General features: G+C 37.9%; 1 protein-coding gene across 1 annotated transcript in view; it reads right to left on the bottom strand.

Annotated features, from left to right (window-relative positions):
• The window catches only part of ADGRL2 (adhesion G protein-coupled receptor L2), a 262,441-nt gene extending 253,552 nt beyond the window's left edge, over nt 1–8,889 (bottom strand). Inside the window, exon 1 of the mRNA XM_036860238.1 lies at nt 8,773–8,889. The gene's annotated coding sequence lies outside the window, so the exon portion shown is untranslated. The remainder of the gene's footprint in view (nt 1–8,772) is intronic.
• Between the last annotated feature and the right edge of the window lie 3,878 nt (nt 8,890–12,767).

The raw sequence follows: 12,767 nt of genomic DNA, 5'->3' as shown, positions 1-12,767 counted from the left end.
GGAATCCTTTCACAATGTATACATGTATTAAGTCATTACGCTGCACACTTTAAATATCTTACAATTTTGTCAATTATACCTCAAGAAAGCTAATAAAAAAAAAGATAAAGTCAACTGTCTTAAAAAAGAGAATATCATCTTGATAACTCTATGAATGAGAAAAGGTAGAAACAGTTTGAAATACACAGTACATTTTTTTAGTCCCACTGAATGAAGGAGATAATAAATCTTCTCTGGCCAGGAAATGAGCACTTTTGAACTGTGTTGATGTAGTTAACATACTATATGCAAGAGCTAAACCTTTGTAATTATTCTATGTATGCTATTTTATTCATTGTAAATTGCAATTTCTCCCTCATTTTAACATTTCTGAAATTGGGATAGATTGTTCAATTAATGATATATCATAGTTTCACTGGTAGAATTTTACGTTTTCTTTGTAGAATAGAAAATATTGATGCATCTTACTATTGATAGCATCTTAGATTCAATAAAATATAATAGCTCAGAAAAACTAAATAAAACTTGATTCTAGAGGGCTTCCCTGTTGGCGTAGTGGTTAAGAATCTGCCTGCCAATGCAGGGAATACAGGTTCGAGCCCTGGTTCGGGAAGATCCCACATGCCGTGGAGCAATACTAAGCCTGTGCGCCACAACTACTGAGCCCACGTGCTGCAACTACTGAAGCCCTCACCCCTAGAGCCCGTGCTCCGCAACAAGAGAAGCCACCACAGTGAGAAGTCCACGCTCGCTGCAACTAGAGAAAAGCCCTTGCGCAGCAACAAAGACCAAAAAACGCAGCCAAAAATAAAATAAATAAATTAAAACAAAACAAAACAACTTGATTCTATAGTTATATGGTGACACCATATTCAGGATAGTGGTCTCTAAGGCCTTGAATCGCCCTTATTTCCCTTTTCCATCTCCTTGGAAAGTAGTGGACTCATCTAATGAGCAAATAAGCTGGTTTGCTTCGAGGCAAGGTAAGCAAATTTGAATGACACTATTTGATCCCTGTTAACTTTAGGGTTTGGTATAAAGTTCGCACAAGGGGAAAAAATCCAGCCCACAGCCCAAAGGGAAAAAATCCAGATGTTTAGTTAATTTATAAATAAGATGTGGTCACAAGACAGAGATTTCTGAGTGTATCCTAATTTTTATGCTTCAAAATATTAAACGTTTCCTCAGCTTACACTTGAGTATATATACTTTTAAATGGAAATAACAGCATGCGTGATTTTTTTTTTTTGCATTACCTCTCTTTTCTGAAGTGCCAAGGAAAGTAAATGTGTGCAAAAACATTTATGCCCACATCACTATCTGTACAGTGGTTAAACAATCAAAAGCACTTCTGCAGATGCACATATGAAAATTAAGAGCATTCCCACTTCCTCAGTCAAGACAGTCATGCTGTTCCGGCTGCGCATACGCATAATGGAAACAAAATTGCTTTAAATAATCAAAATACACAAAGGCACATTTTTCTGAGTGATTGGAAATAACCCTGACAAATGCTCACATTTGGTAAATTATGACCTAGCCAAGTTACGTTTGCATAAACATAATGAAAAACATTTTTTAAAAATTTAGTAGGCATATAAAGCAAGGTATTCTTTTGATAGTGAATTTCTTTGACAGATAAATCAACAACCATGCAGGGCAAGTTTCTGAAGGTGCCTCCCTGAGTATTTGAGGGGGGTGGGGGGAGAGAGAGAGCGCGTGCACGCGTTTGTGTATCCAGATACATATTTCGACGAATAAAAATTGTGTAGAATTATAAAAGAGTCAGAGATATTCTTCCAACTAAAAATAAATGTAGAAAAATCTTAGACACATCAAATAGCTACTTGTATTTTTAAAAGAAGAACACGAACTACGTGCAATTGAATGCTATGTTAATACGGCACACAAATAATTTATATTCCCCAGACATATCTCTTTGATAACACAGAGATTACCTATTAGGTAAACACATAATTATATTTTCTTCCAACAATCTAGATACTGTACCTCAGCGGCACACTTAAACAGGCATCAGTATGTAGTTGGAGAGGATTTGTGGGTGGCTCATTTAAAAAAAAGTATTTGAATAGGGCAAAAAATAATTTTCTATTCACAGGTAATATGGCACTATTTTTTATCAGATTGCTTTGGGTAGGTCCGGAGCACTGAGCATTACAACATGTGGCTACATCAAAACAAAAGCCAAAGAAAGATGTACATTCACTTAGGATTTTCTAGATTGGCCTATTCCTTAAGCTAAGCACAATACGGTAGGGAGGCTGACTTTACTGAATTTGCTGCATGGGTAACAAAGCTCTTCTGAGAATTCTGTAGCCTTTAGAAATTGCCAGTCGCTGAAGAACACACCTTTGCATGAAAGAAATATTACCAAGGTCTTTTCAAATGGGCTTGCCACATAAGATAGGACATTTTCACACACATCCGTGAAGGTAAACTGTGATCAAAAAGATGAAATAGGCCAAGGACAGTGGGTGGAGTGAAGATGACTTTCTTAGGGGGAAATTCTTTTAATTCCTAAGTATGAATTGCAGGAAGAGCCTAATTGTCCTTTACAACCTTAGTCATCTTTGAAAATCATCAACTTTTCTCCATTCACTGCCACCCACCTTCACTTGACAACACGAAGTAAGAGCTTGAGAGAAACCAGAATTACAACAGGTCTCTAGTTGGGTAAAATGGTGTAGCAAATCAGGTTAAACTGGTGCTACTTGCCTCACTCTTGAAGTAGGCCTTCTTCCTTATCTTCTCTTCTTCCAATTTAAGGGTAAACTCCTAGAAAGCTTAATGCTTTGCTTTGTTCCAATATTCAAATACACTACAGATATTTGGTAAGAACTTATCACCTAGTAATATGATTTCTCTTCCCATCATTTTAATGAAACCTCTCCCCTGAAGGTCATCAATGACTAATTAATTGTGACACCCAACATTCTCATAGTTCATCTTTCTTGTCTGTGTCTCTTGCTTGTCTCCTGACCAGCCCTTCTTCCAGAAACTCTCCACCCTTCCTCTCTGTGGACATCCCCAGTTTTCTTTTTAACTGTGTGACTACAACTTTTGTCTCCTTCCTCTTCACACTTTTCATATATGTGATTTAAAAGTTTGTTCCTCAGCCCTCTTCTCTCCTTGTTCTCTCTCTTCCTTGACAATCTCACCTACTTTTTCCTGCAGATGACCCTCACAGCTCTCTCGGGCCCTGTCATCTCAGAGTGCCGGGTACAGGTTTCCACCTGCACTCTTTTCTTTTCCACAACGATAGGCTCTGGCACCACGAAAAACTCATTAGGTTCAAAGTGAATTCAGTGTCTTTTCTCTCACATTTCCAACTTCTCCTAGTGCGTCCTATTTGCTTAATGTCATCACCAAGGTTTGAAGTCTCAAAGTCAGATATGACAACTTTCCTGTTTCCACAATAATTTGCAAAACCCTGTCAATATTTCCTGAGATATCTCTGCCATTTATATCCTCTTTTCCATCCCCTCTCTTCTATACACTATCCCAATAGTTTCCTCAATGCTCTTTAGACTTTTCTGCATCCAAACCACTTTATATATTGCTGCCAGAAAAATCTCTTTAAAACACAGTTTGCTCATGTTTATGTGCATTTCCATATCTAAATTCATTTGCTTCAAGCATTTGCTTTGGCAGTATTTTTCTTTTCCTACAAAAGAAATATCTCTCTTCTTGGTGCCTCTATGTCATCAAGTATTCTAGTCAAACAGGTTTGTGTTCCCATTTAAAAGTGAGCTCCATAAGTAAAGTGTCTTGCAAGTTTATCCTCAAATCCCCTACATATACTGCAGTGACTGACATAAAGTAGACCCTCAAGAAATCTTTGATTTAAATTGGCTTGAGTATTATTCCTTTGTTTAAAAACTTTCCACATTCCCTATTTTTACATGCTACAAACTCTTTTACCTGGTAAACAGGATCTTTAGATTTGGGATCTGGTAAACGTTGGGAGAAGGATAAGCAAAAGGCAGGGGAAGAGACCCAAACAAAAAGGAAACTGAGAGAAGCAACTGGAAGCAAGTGGTAGAGTGGAAGCATTCTGAGACAATCTTTGTATTGTCCTTTTGCCTACTGAATGTCACCTGGTCCTTGGGAGCCCTGACATACTACAACCACTGATGTCTCTAGGAATCTCAGAATGCACAAGTGCCCTTGTTATACCACACCCGGGGCTGCTGCTACCAGGCGTTGCCTTGTGTCCACTGGCAGCCACTCAGTGACTGATGTGGTCCTGTCTTCTGGCAGGAAAACTGAAATAGCCAACTAAGCCCAAGAATACACCTGTCCTAAAATGCTAATGGTAATTCCAGACATATTAAGCAGAGACTTAGACCTTTGGGGCCTTCTCTTTCTTTGCCAAGTGATACATGGGAACTGTACTGAACACTGGTTTTCAGGCAATGCTGCTGAGGTTTTGGTGCCTAATACAGGGAGTATGAGCCAACAGGAATCTGGGTTATGTAGGGGGAAAGTGCTGTGATAAAGGGAAACCTAGGCAGCTCCATACAGCTTTCTCCTCTGTTGAATAAATACATTTACAAGGCCACAGGTGAGCAGGAGGAAGGAGGAGCCCAGAGGGATAGTTTTCCCCAAAGACTAAGCTCTTTTGTGCATTAATTGTCTCCTTTACTTCAATGTGCAGATATCTTCCCCACAGTTCCTTTCTCAGTGGAGAATGGAAGAGTGCTAAACTGTAAACAACAACTTTAGGTGTGCTGATATTGAAGAATGTAAAGTTATAGATTGTTTCTTAATTACAAGTCGAGTCCCATTACTCACTTTACCTTGACACAAGTGAAGCTTTTACAATGACAGTTTTCCATTTCTCCATTGTCTCACAATTCCTTACCTAATATTGTAAATTATTTTTACTCCACCTTTTTTTTTTTAGTAAGAAAATAAAGTCATTTTTATCTCCATGTCATATCCACCCTTTCCTATACCCTCCCAGGGAATGATTTCCCCAACATCCTCACTAGAATTGAGGGCATCCAACATATACTCTCATAACTTTCCTCACATCTCCCTCGGATTTTCTCTGTCACCAGCCCCTTTCCCTCTCCTTTCTTGGAGTAATATTTTTTAAATCTCTAAAGCTAACACAGCTACCTGTACTCTCCCCAACTCCTGCCCCATTAAGGACACATTTCCGCTTAAACCCCCAATTGCTCAGCTCCACTAGTTTTTTTCTCTCCTACAAACATGGTTAAATCTCCTCTTTTGCTTCACTTCTTCCCCTTCACTTTATGAATAGAGATTCCACACATTTCCTATTTCCAATTATTCGCACTTTCATTTTTCTCACGCCCTTGAAATATGTATCCAGCACCCACAAATCTGTGGAAACAGTTCTTGTTGACCATATCCTTGCTGAATCAGTAGCTGCTGTCAGCCGGTCTGTAAGTCTCTGTAACAATCAGCACAGCTGACCATTCTGAATCAGCAGTGGTGTGTCGTGCTTCCACACTGGGTTACAAACTGTCTTCATGTCTGTGGCTAGAGCTTCCTCAGGATTCCTGAACACTTTCTCTCTCCAGATGAAATCCTCTTCTTTCCTCTCTACACATTTATTCTCCTTCCTTCCTATCCTGGAATTGTTTCATGAAATTATTTGCATCATCCATGAATATAGGTCATTTCATATATCACCACATCCTCACACTAGAAGTCGTTTCCTATAGACAAAATCTTCTAAGACTTTTTGCTCTCCTGCCAAAGTTACTAATATATCCACATACCAAATATTTTTAAATATTTTGGTCTCAGGCAAGTGGAATTTTCTTAATACATACATATTTTGTGAATTTATTTTTGGTTTATTTTTGTTTGTGCTTTCTGATCATGGGTATCTGCCCATGACAGAACCAAGAGGAAAAGTTGTTTGAGCTCAGGGTACTTGGAACTCATAGCCCCTGACAACCACTGTTTCCAAATTACTGTGTTTCACATCATGAAGATACCCTTGAGTTCTTTCACTATCCTGGATTTTCTCCTTCCTTCTTGCATATTTTTAATATGTAGGGTGAGAGGGTTATGACCACTCTGAAAGTGAAATGGGAGCCTAGGTGGTGTGTATGAGTGTTTTTACTGTCACTTTCCCCTTTGTACATAGACATATCCCATATCTATAGGAAGTTTTGGCAGTGGAACATTTGAACAGATATTTTAGCAAGGACAGGTCATGCTCTCTAGTCGGTGTTCCTGAACAGATTGAGAATACTTAGGTAGGTAACTGCTTACTTTTGGTCAGACCAAATGGTGTCAAATATCTGTCCTATATCATCTACATGATATGTACAGCTTTTCTCCTTGACAAATTATAGATTTAGGCTTTCAGAGAAGGGTATTGACAGCCTTCCTCTTCAATCTATTCTTATAAAACTTTGGAGCTTGCTTGATAGACTTTCACATATCCTTTACAGTGTCCATTTGGCCCTGTGGGTGGAAGCAGCTCCTTTCATCTTACACAAGAATGGGGTTGAAGAAACGTCTGAGAGGGAATTAGTCTCCCAGAAAGGCCAGGAGAACTGTGTGTGCGGAAGGCCATAGATTCAAGTTTCTACAAGTGGGCTTCTCCAAGGTGATAATTGCTAATGGCATATATTTCCCAGGGAAACCGAGTTAGGTTCCTTCAAGCAACCCCTGAGAGAAAGGAGATGGCAAATGCAGGGTCTGTTGTGTACCTTGCTTACTATTGTATATCCTCTGCTTTGCAGCATCTGACAAAAAATAGGTGCTCCATAAATATTTGTACAATAGAATTGAAATGTATTAAAATGTATTAAATGCATTGGCAAGGAAATAGATAGTAGCATTGGCAGTAGTAATAGCAGATTTCGGGGACTTTTAGGTAAATTCCTTATATTCTTGTACCACTTTCTGAAGAAAGTATCAGATATTTTCTTCTGGTTGTGATTAAGGAAGAATTTTTTCCCTAGGGTATTGTGAAAGAAGCTGGGAATTTTGTTGAAGCTGATCTCTGCTAAGAGATTCAGGGGTCAGAATGGAAAATCTCACCTCAGTACATTTTAGGATTAGGTGCTTTCTCAAATAAATCAATCCTTTCCCTGAAGCCTCTGGCCACTGATGCTGGACACAAGATACTAGATTTGATACACAAGCAGGCAATTCAACTGTGACCATTGCTTTATTCCTCCTTGGAATTTACATATAAATTTAACTTTTTAAAATATAGTTTCATCAATTATGAAAAATGGCCATTTTGGATAATTACATGAAACGTCAAATAGAAATATTCTATAACTGGTATAAACGTTACTGACATCAAATTGGCGTTATTGCAATGTTTCGTGTACCCTCGACAGTTTTTTAAAAGCCCAAAACATTTTATATTAATCAGGAAGAAAACAAGGTATGTCACAGATAAAAATAACGCACATATTTTTGTGCTTATTATTTAAAGAAAGGAGAAACATCTGAAATCTGTTTGCTAACTACAGTATAATACAAATTAGCCTGCAGGCACTGTGTGTGCTGTATTCTGTCTGCTTGCCAGCCCCGCTTAGTCCCAACGTATTAATGAGCAAGTACAAGTATTTGAACAATCAGCATTTCCGCATTTGCATGCAAACTCTCATGCTGTGTAATTACACACAGAGCTGGCACTCAAATTAATTAAAGCTGATTTCTCTGTGACTGCAAACTGGTCATATCCTCAGCTTTGCCTTCTTATGAAGTTATCACTCTACATTCAACATGACACTTCTGTCCCTGGCATTCTCAGTAATGCTAATATTCGACAATTGTGAATCCAGAAATATTTTAGATTGCAGCTGACAATGGCTATGTGTTCTTGTGCTTTTCCTCTCCTCCCTATTTTCCCCTTTCTGGTATAAAGATAAAAAATAGCTTTTGAATGCTTGCTTTGTAATTATCTCAAATAATAATGCAAACAAATTACATATATTGTTTCAGCTTGTTTCCTCCCCTCTTTTATGATTCCACCCACTTGATTAGCACTTACAAACAATTCATCAAGCTTAAAAAAAAACCTGTTTATTTGATACTAGCAAACAATTAGTTTTGATGGTTTTGGTCTTAATTTTGAAAAGGCTTTAACAAATGCTGTTTTATTTTAATAGATAAGGATCTCATAATTCAGGATCAGGGAGATTAGGAGAGAAGGAAGCAGCAATGACTACTAGATTTGATTAAGACTTTTTCAATCCTCATCAAACAGAGACCATTATTTGCCAAAGAGATCCGTAAATGTTAATTTCTAGGGCAGAAGACCTTCCTTAGCTCTTCCACAGTAAAGCCATCTCCTTTTGGTTTCTCAGTTCCTCCGAAGTTACTCTTTCTGTGACAATTTCTTTGAAGAGACATCCTTAGAGCAATTAAGATAACATCACGATTCTGTTTCATAAATTTAAATCTCCTAATACAGGTGGCTACTAAAACCGTCTTCATGTAGGGCCCTGGGAGATGATCTGCTTTGACACATTGTTCTGAAATCACTTCTTACCACTCAACCACAGTTCACCATCACCCCATTTCTCTGTATCCCATTAACCAGAAACAGCACAGACAGCTATTGCAGGGGCTGGATGTCTCTTTTCAGAGCAGGCACCAAACAATTCTATCTCTCAAGTTCAAGATCCTGAAATACACGGCCAAGAAGATTGCCTCAGCAATCTACATTTGAAAGGGAAGACTGAGTAGGGAATCGCCTTATAATCTATCTCTAGTGATCACAAGAGATATAATTGCCCTTACCTTATTGGTAGTACTTCTGGGTCCACATAGAACATCAGTTAGCAAACTCCCTTCAGATTCCAGTTGTCATACAATGAGAAAAGAGTATCTTTCCCGGAGAGGCTCTGGGGAGATCACAGTCACAACACTACTATCCTGATCCGAAGTCTGCCCTTCTGTCTTGTCATGAATTTCCTATGCAGACAGGTGTCATACTGGCATGAATTTTGTTGCCAAGTACACTTTAAGAGTGGGTGTGGCTGTGATCATGTAGCCAGTTCCACCAGTCTCTAAACCCTCATAACCTTCACTGCTTTCAATATTTCACTCAAGTACCCAGTGACTTCATGAGTTACCCACGCACTGGACCCGACTAATAGAGGTGTGGGAACAGTATCAAGTTAAGCAGCACCGTCACTGTAGTACACAATGCTCATTGCTACTGGCGAATACCTGTTTGCTGACTCAGGATCGGACTGCACTGAGCAGAACTAAGCAGTTCTACTGCTTTCTGTTTGTTTCCTTTTTAGAAACTATCCTCTTCTAATTAACCATTTAGCAAAAATACATTCTTTGTGATATTCATTCCTTAAAAATATAGCCTTTTTAAGCATAGAGAATTACCATATTTTAACCTTTTTAAAAAACAAGCACTCTCAAAACAAAAGACAAAGAAAATTGGAATTCCCCAAATAATTAAAATGAACATCACTGCATATTTTGCTCTTAAATTTTCTGATAACAAATCAAATAGTTATGTTTCTTTCACTTTTTCTTAAAAGAAAAGGATAGTAGGAGAAATGTTCTGTAAACATCTTAGGAAAAGGGAAGCTCTTCCTCTTTACAGAGTAGCAGAATAGCTGGTACTCAATGATTTTTTAATTGATGGTAGTATTAAAAAAAAGTAGATTGGCTACATATTTTCTTATAGGAATATGCGTAAATGAAATTCAGGTATGGAAATAGCAAGACAGGATTTTAGAAACCTGCCAAAATTTTATGTTTTATTAATCATTGTAAGTGTAACATGATCAGAACAAAGTCTAGAAAATATGGGTCTCAATATGTGTAAATGGTATGTCTTTGACTTACAATTTCTACCCACTTTATCAATGTCCTCTGGAAGTGGTAGAATATTAATTTTCTCAGACCCCTTAATTCCTCAATGACATTTAAATCAAGCGAACTGTTTTGCTTTTTTTTTTTTTTTTTTTTGGATTGATTTATTCTCAAATATCAAAGTTTGGTCCAAAATCCTACCCAAAGCAGGAATTCCTATATATATAATCCTGTTTTTCTTCAACTTGCCCACCATCTAGCATAAAATTGATGTGTAGTGATATTCAATACATTTTTGCTAAGTAAATGTTTAGCTGTACATTTTAACTGTGATGTGGATATTGTAAATGATATAAATCAACTAACCTGCAAACTCTTGAAGCCTTCCTTTCTGAACAGGGCTTATACAGGTTTGCACATAAATGTGACTGGTAATCATTTGTTAAATAAATTGAAATTAAATAACTTTGAAGAGAATACATTACTAAGTCCAAGACAATCCATTCTCATTTTAAATAGAGATCTTCCTTATATTTGACCAATATCTTCCTGAATTGTCCATTCTTTGGTATGATTTTTTTCTGAAGCTTCATGAAGTTTTGAGGATAAATTTAATCCTTATTCCACATGAAAGTTATTCAACTATTTGAAAAATGACTATCCTTTTTCCCTAAGTCTACTCTTTTTTCAACTTGAACATTCCTTTAATCATTCTAATATGAGATGGCTTTTAAGGCCTCTCCCCATACTGGATAGATTCCAGTTTGTCCACGTCTCTTCTAAATGTGGCATCAGAACTAAATGCATTGCTTGAGATGTGGTCTAATTATGCAAAGTAAATGGGTAAGGATGCCTGCCTTGTTCTGGACTCTATTTCTAACAATTTAGAATTTTCTGAAGGCAGGAAACATACTCTGAGGAGGGGTTAGTATCATTATCATATTTTTAGTTGTTGAACTTTTATGAAACTAAAATGTCAAATCTTTTTCATACCAAATTCTGTCTAATCAAATCTCTTGCAACTTCTTGTTGCAATTGATATTTTGGATTGAAATTATGGACTTCCTATCCATCCATGTTAGAGCTTATCTTTGGTATTGGCCCATTGTTCTAATTATTTGTGGCAGTTTTGAATCTTGATTTTGCTATCCAGTGTCTTGGTTGCTATATTTCATTTTGTGTCATTCTTTAAAAGACGTCTGAGTGGCTACTATGGGTCAGGCACTAAATCAGGCAGTGAGGATACCAAAAGCAAGAAGACATGGTCATTTTCCCAAAAGAGCCCACAGCATAGCAAGGAGACTGCCAAAATAATTATTATTATTTCTTCAAATCATTGGCAAAAAAAAATAAGTGCTAGTGCACCTCTCAGAGATCTCTCTTCAGATTGAAAACCAATCAGCCTTAGCTAGTGAGAATAAAGTACAACACCTATCATTTTTTTTTTTTTTTAAAGATTTTAAATTTTTATTTATTTATTTTTTGCTGTGTTGGGTCTTCGTTTCTGTGCGAGGGCTCTCTCTAGTTGCGGCAAGCGGGGGCCACTCTTCATCGCGGTGCACGGGCCTCTCACTATCGCGGCCTCTCTTGTTGCGGAGCACAGGCTCCAGACGCGCAGGCTCAGTAATTGTGGCTCACGGGCCTAGTTGCTCCGCGGCATGTGGGATCTTCCCAGACCAGGGCTCGAACCCGTGTCGCCTGCATTGGCAGGCAGATTCTCAACCACTGCGCCACCAGGGAAGCCCAACACCTATCATTTTTATTGAGCACTTATTTAAGTATAGGTAAAAAGCACCTCAGGTACATTATGCCATTTGAGAAGCACAATGTCTTTGTGATACAGATAGTTGTAAACCCTTGTTACAGTTGAAGGGATTAAGGTTCAGGAGTTTATGCAAGTTGCACAAATTTACATAGCTGATAAATTGCAGGGCTTCAATCTGAACCACCAAAGCTGTGTGACTCCAAAGTTCATACTTAGATACTCAAAAGAGGTAATTCTGCCATTTTTAAAAACTTCCTAACCATATTATAAACTAGCTCTAACTTATCTACTAAGAATGTATGAGTACTTTGATTGAAAGACTTACCAACTTTAAACTCTCTTTTGAAGAGTAAAAGTAAATTAGTGTACTTGGGGTTGCTGTGTTCTTAGCGAACCCATACTGATTCTTAATAGTCACTGCCATCTTCTCAAAATGCTCACTTTTACTTTAATAATCCTGTCTAAATTTCGCTAGGGACTCAGGTTAAACTCACTCGTTTGCAGTTCACAGAATCTTTCTTTCTTTCCTAATAAAATCAGGTCAGCGTCGTCGACTCATCTCCAGTTTGCTTAATTCTGCCCCGTTCTCTGTGATAACTGCAAAAATAATTGGCGTAGGTTCCATGAATACATCTGAAGTTCTTTCTTTCCTGAGGACACTAGGGCATATTTATGTAGCTCTCAGCTTCACCTTCTTGGGGTTCGCTTCTTGTAATGGGACTTATTGGAAGTAAAATGAAGATTGAATTGTTCTGCACAAAGTCTAACACTTAAGACACACTTCAAAAGTATTTGCTGAAAAAAAATCTACATAATGGAGAGGGAGAAAAAAGCTCCACAAACCTGTTTTATAAAAAAGAAAAAAGACCACTATTTTTTGCCTTCTCAGGAGGAGCAATTCGTATATCACACACGAATGGTTCTTTTGTTAGGGAAAACAACTAGGCAAAGCTGGACAAGGCATTCAAGTTGAGAAAGTCAAGTCTTTTTGGGCATAGCCCGTCAGGCATCACTGGATAAAGACAGAGCTAAATTTCTCTATAATGAATTATAAACAATTTGTCAGTCTGAGAAACAAGACTTGGCCGTGGGAAGAAGGGAAGAGATAGGAAAAGTGTAGTGGTGTGAGATGTTGCCCAAGAACATGGCAGAAGGCCCAGAGCACAACACGGGACTACGGCCAGGGAGAAAT

This window comes from Balaenoptera musculus, chromosome 1, assembly GCF_009873245.2.
Source record: "Balaenoptera musculus isolate JJ_BM4_2016_0621 chromosome 1, mBalMus1.pri.v3, whole genome shotgun sequence".
Lineage (NCBI taxonomy): Eukaryota > Metazoa > Chordata > Mammalia > Artiodactyla > Balaenopteridae > Balaenoptera > Balaenoptera musculus.
Note: the sequence above shows the minus strand (reverse complement) of the source record. Positions and strands in the feature narration are given on the sequence as shown.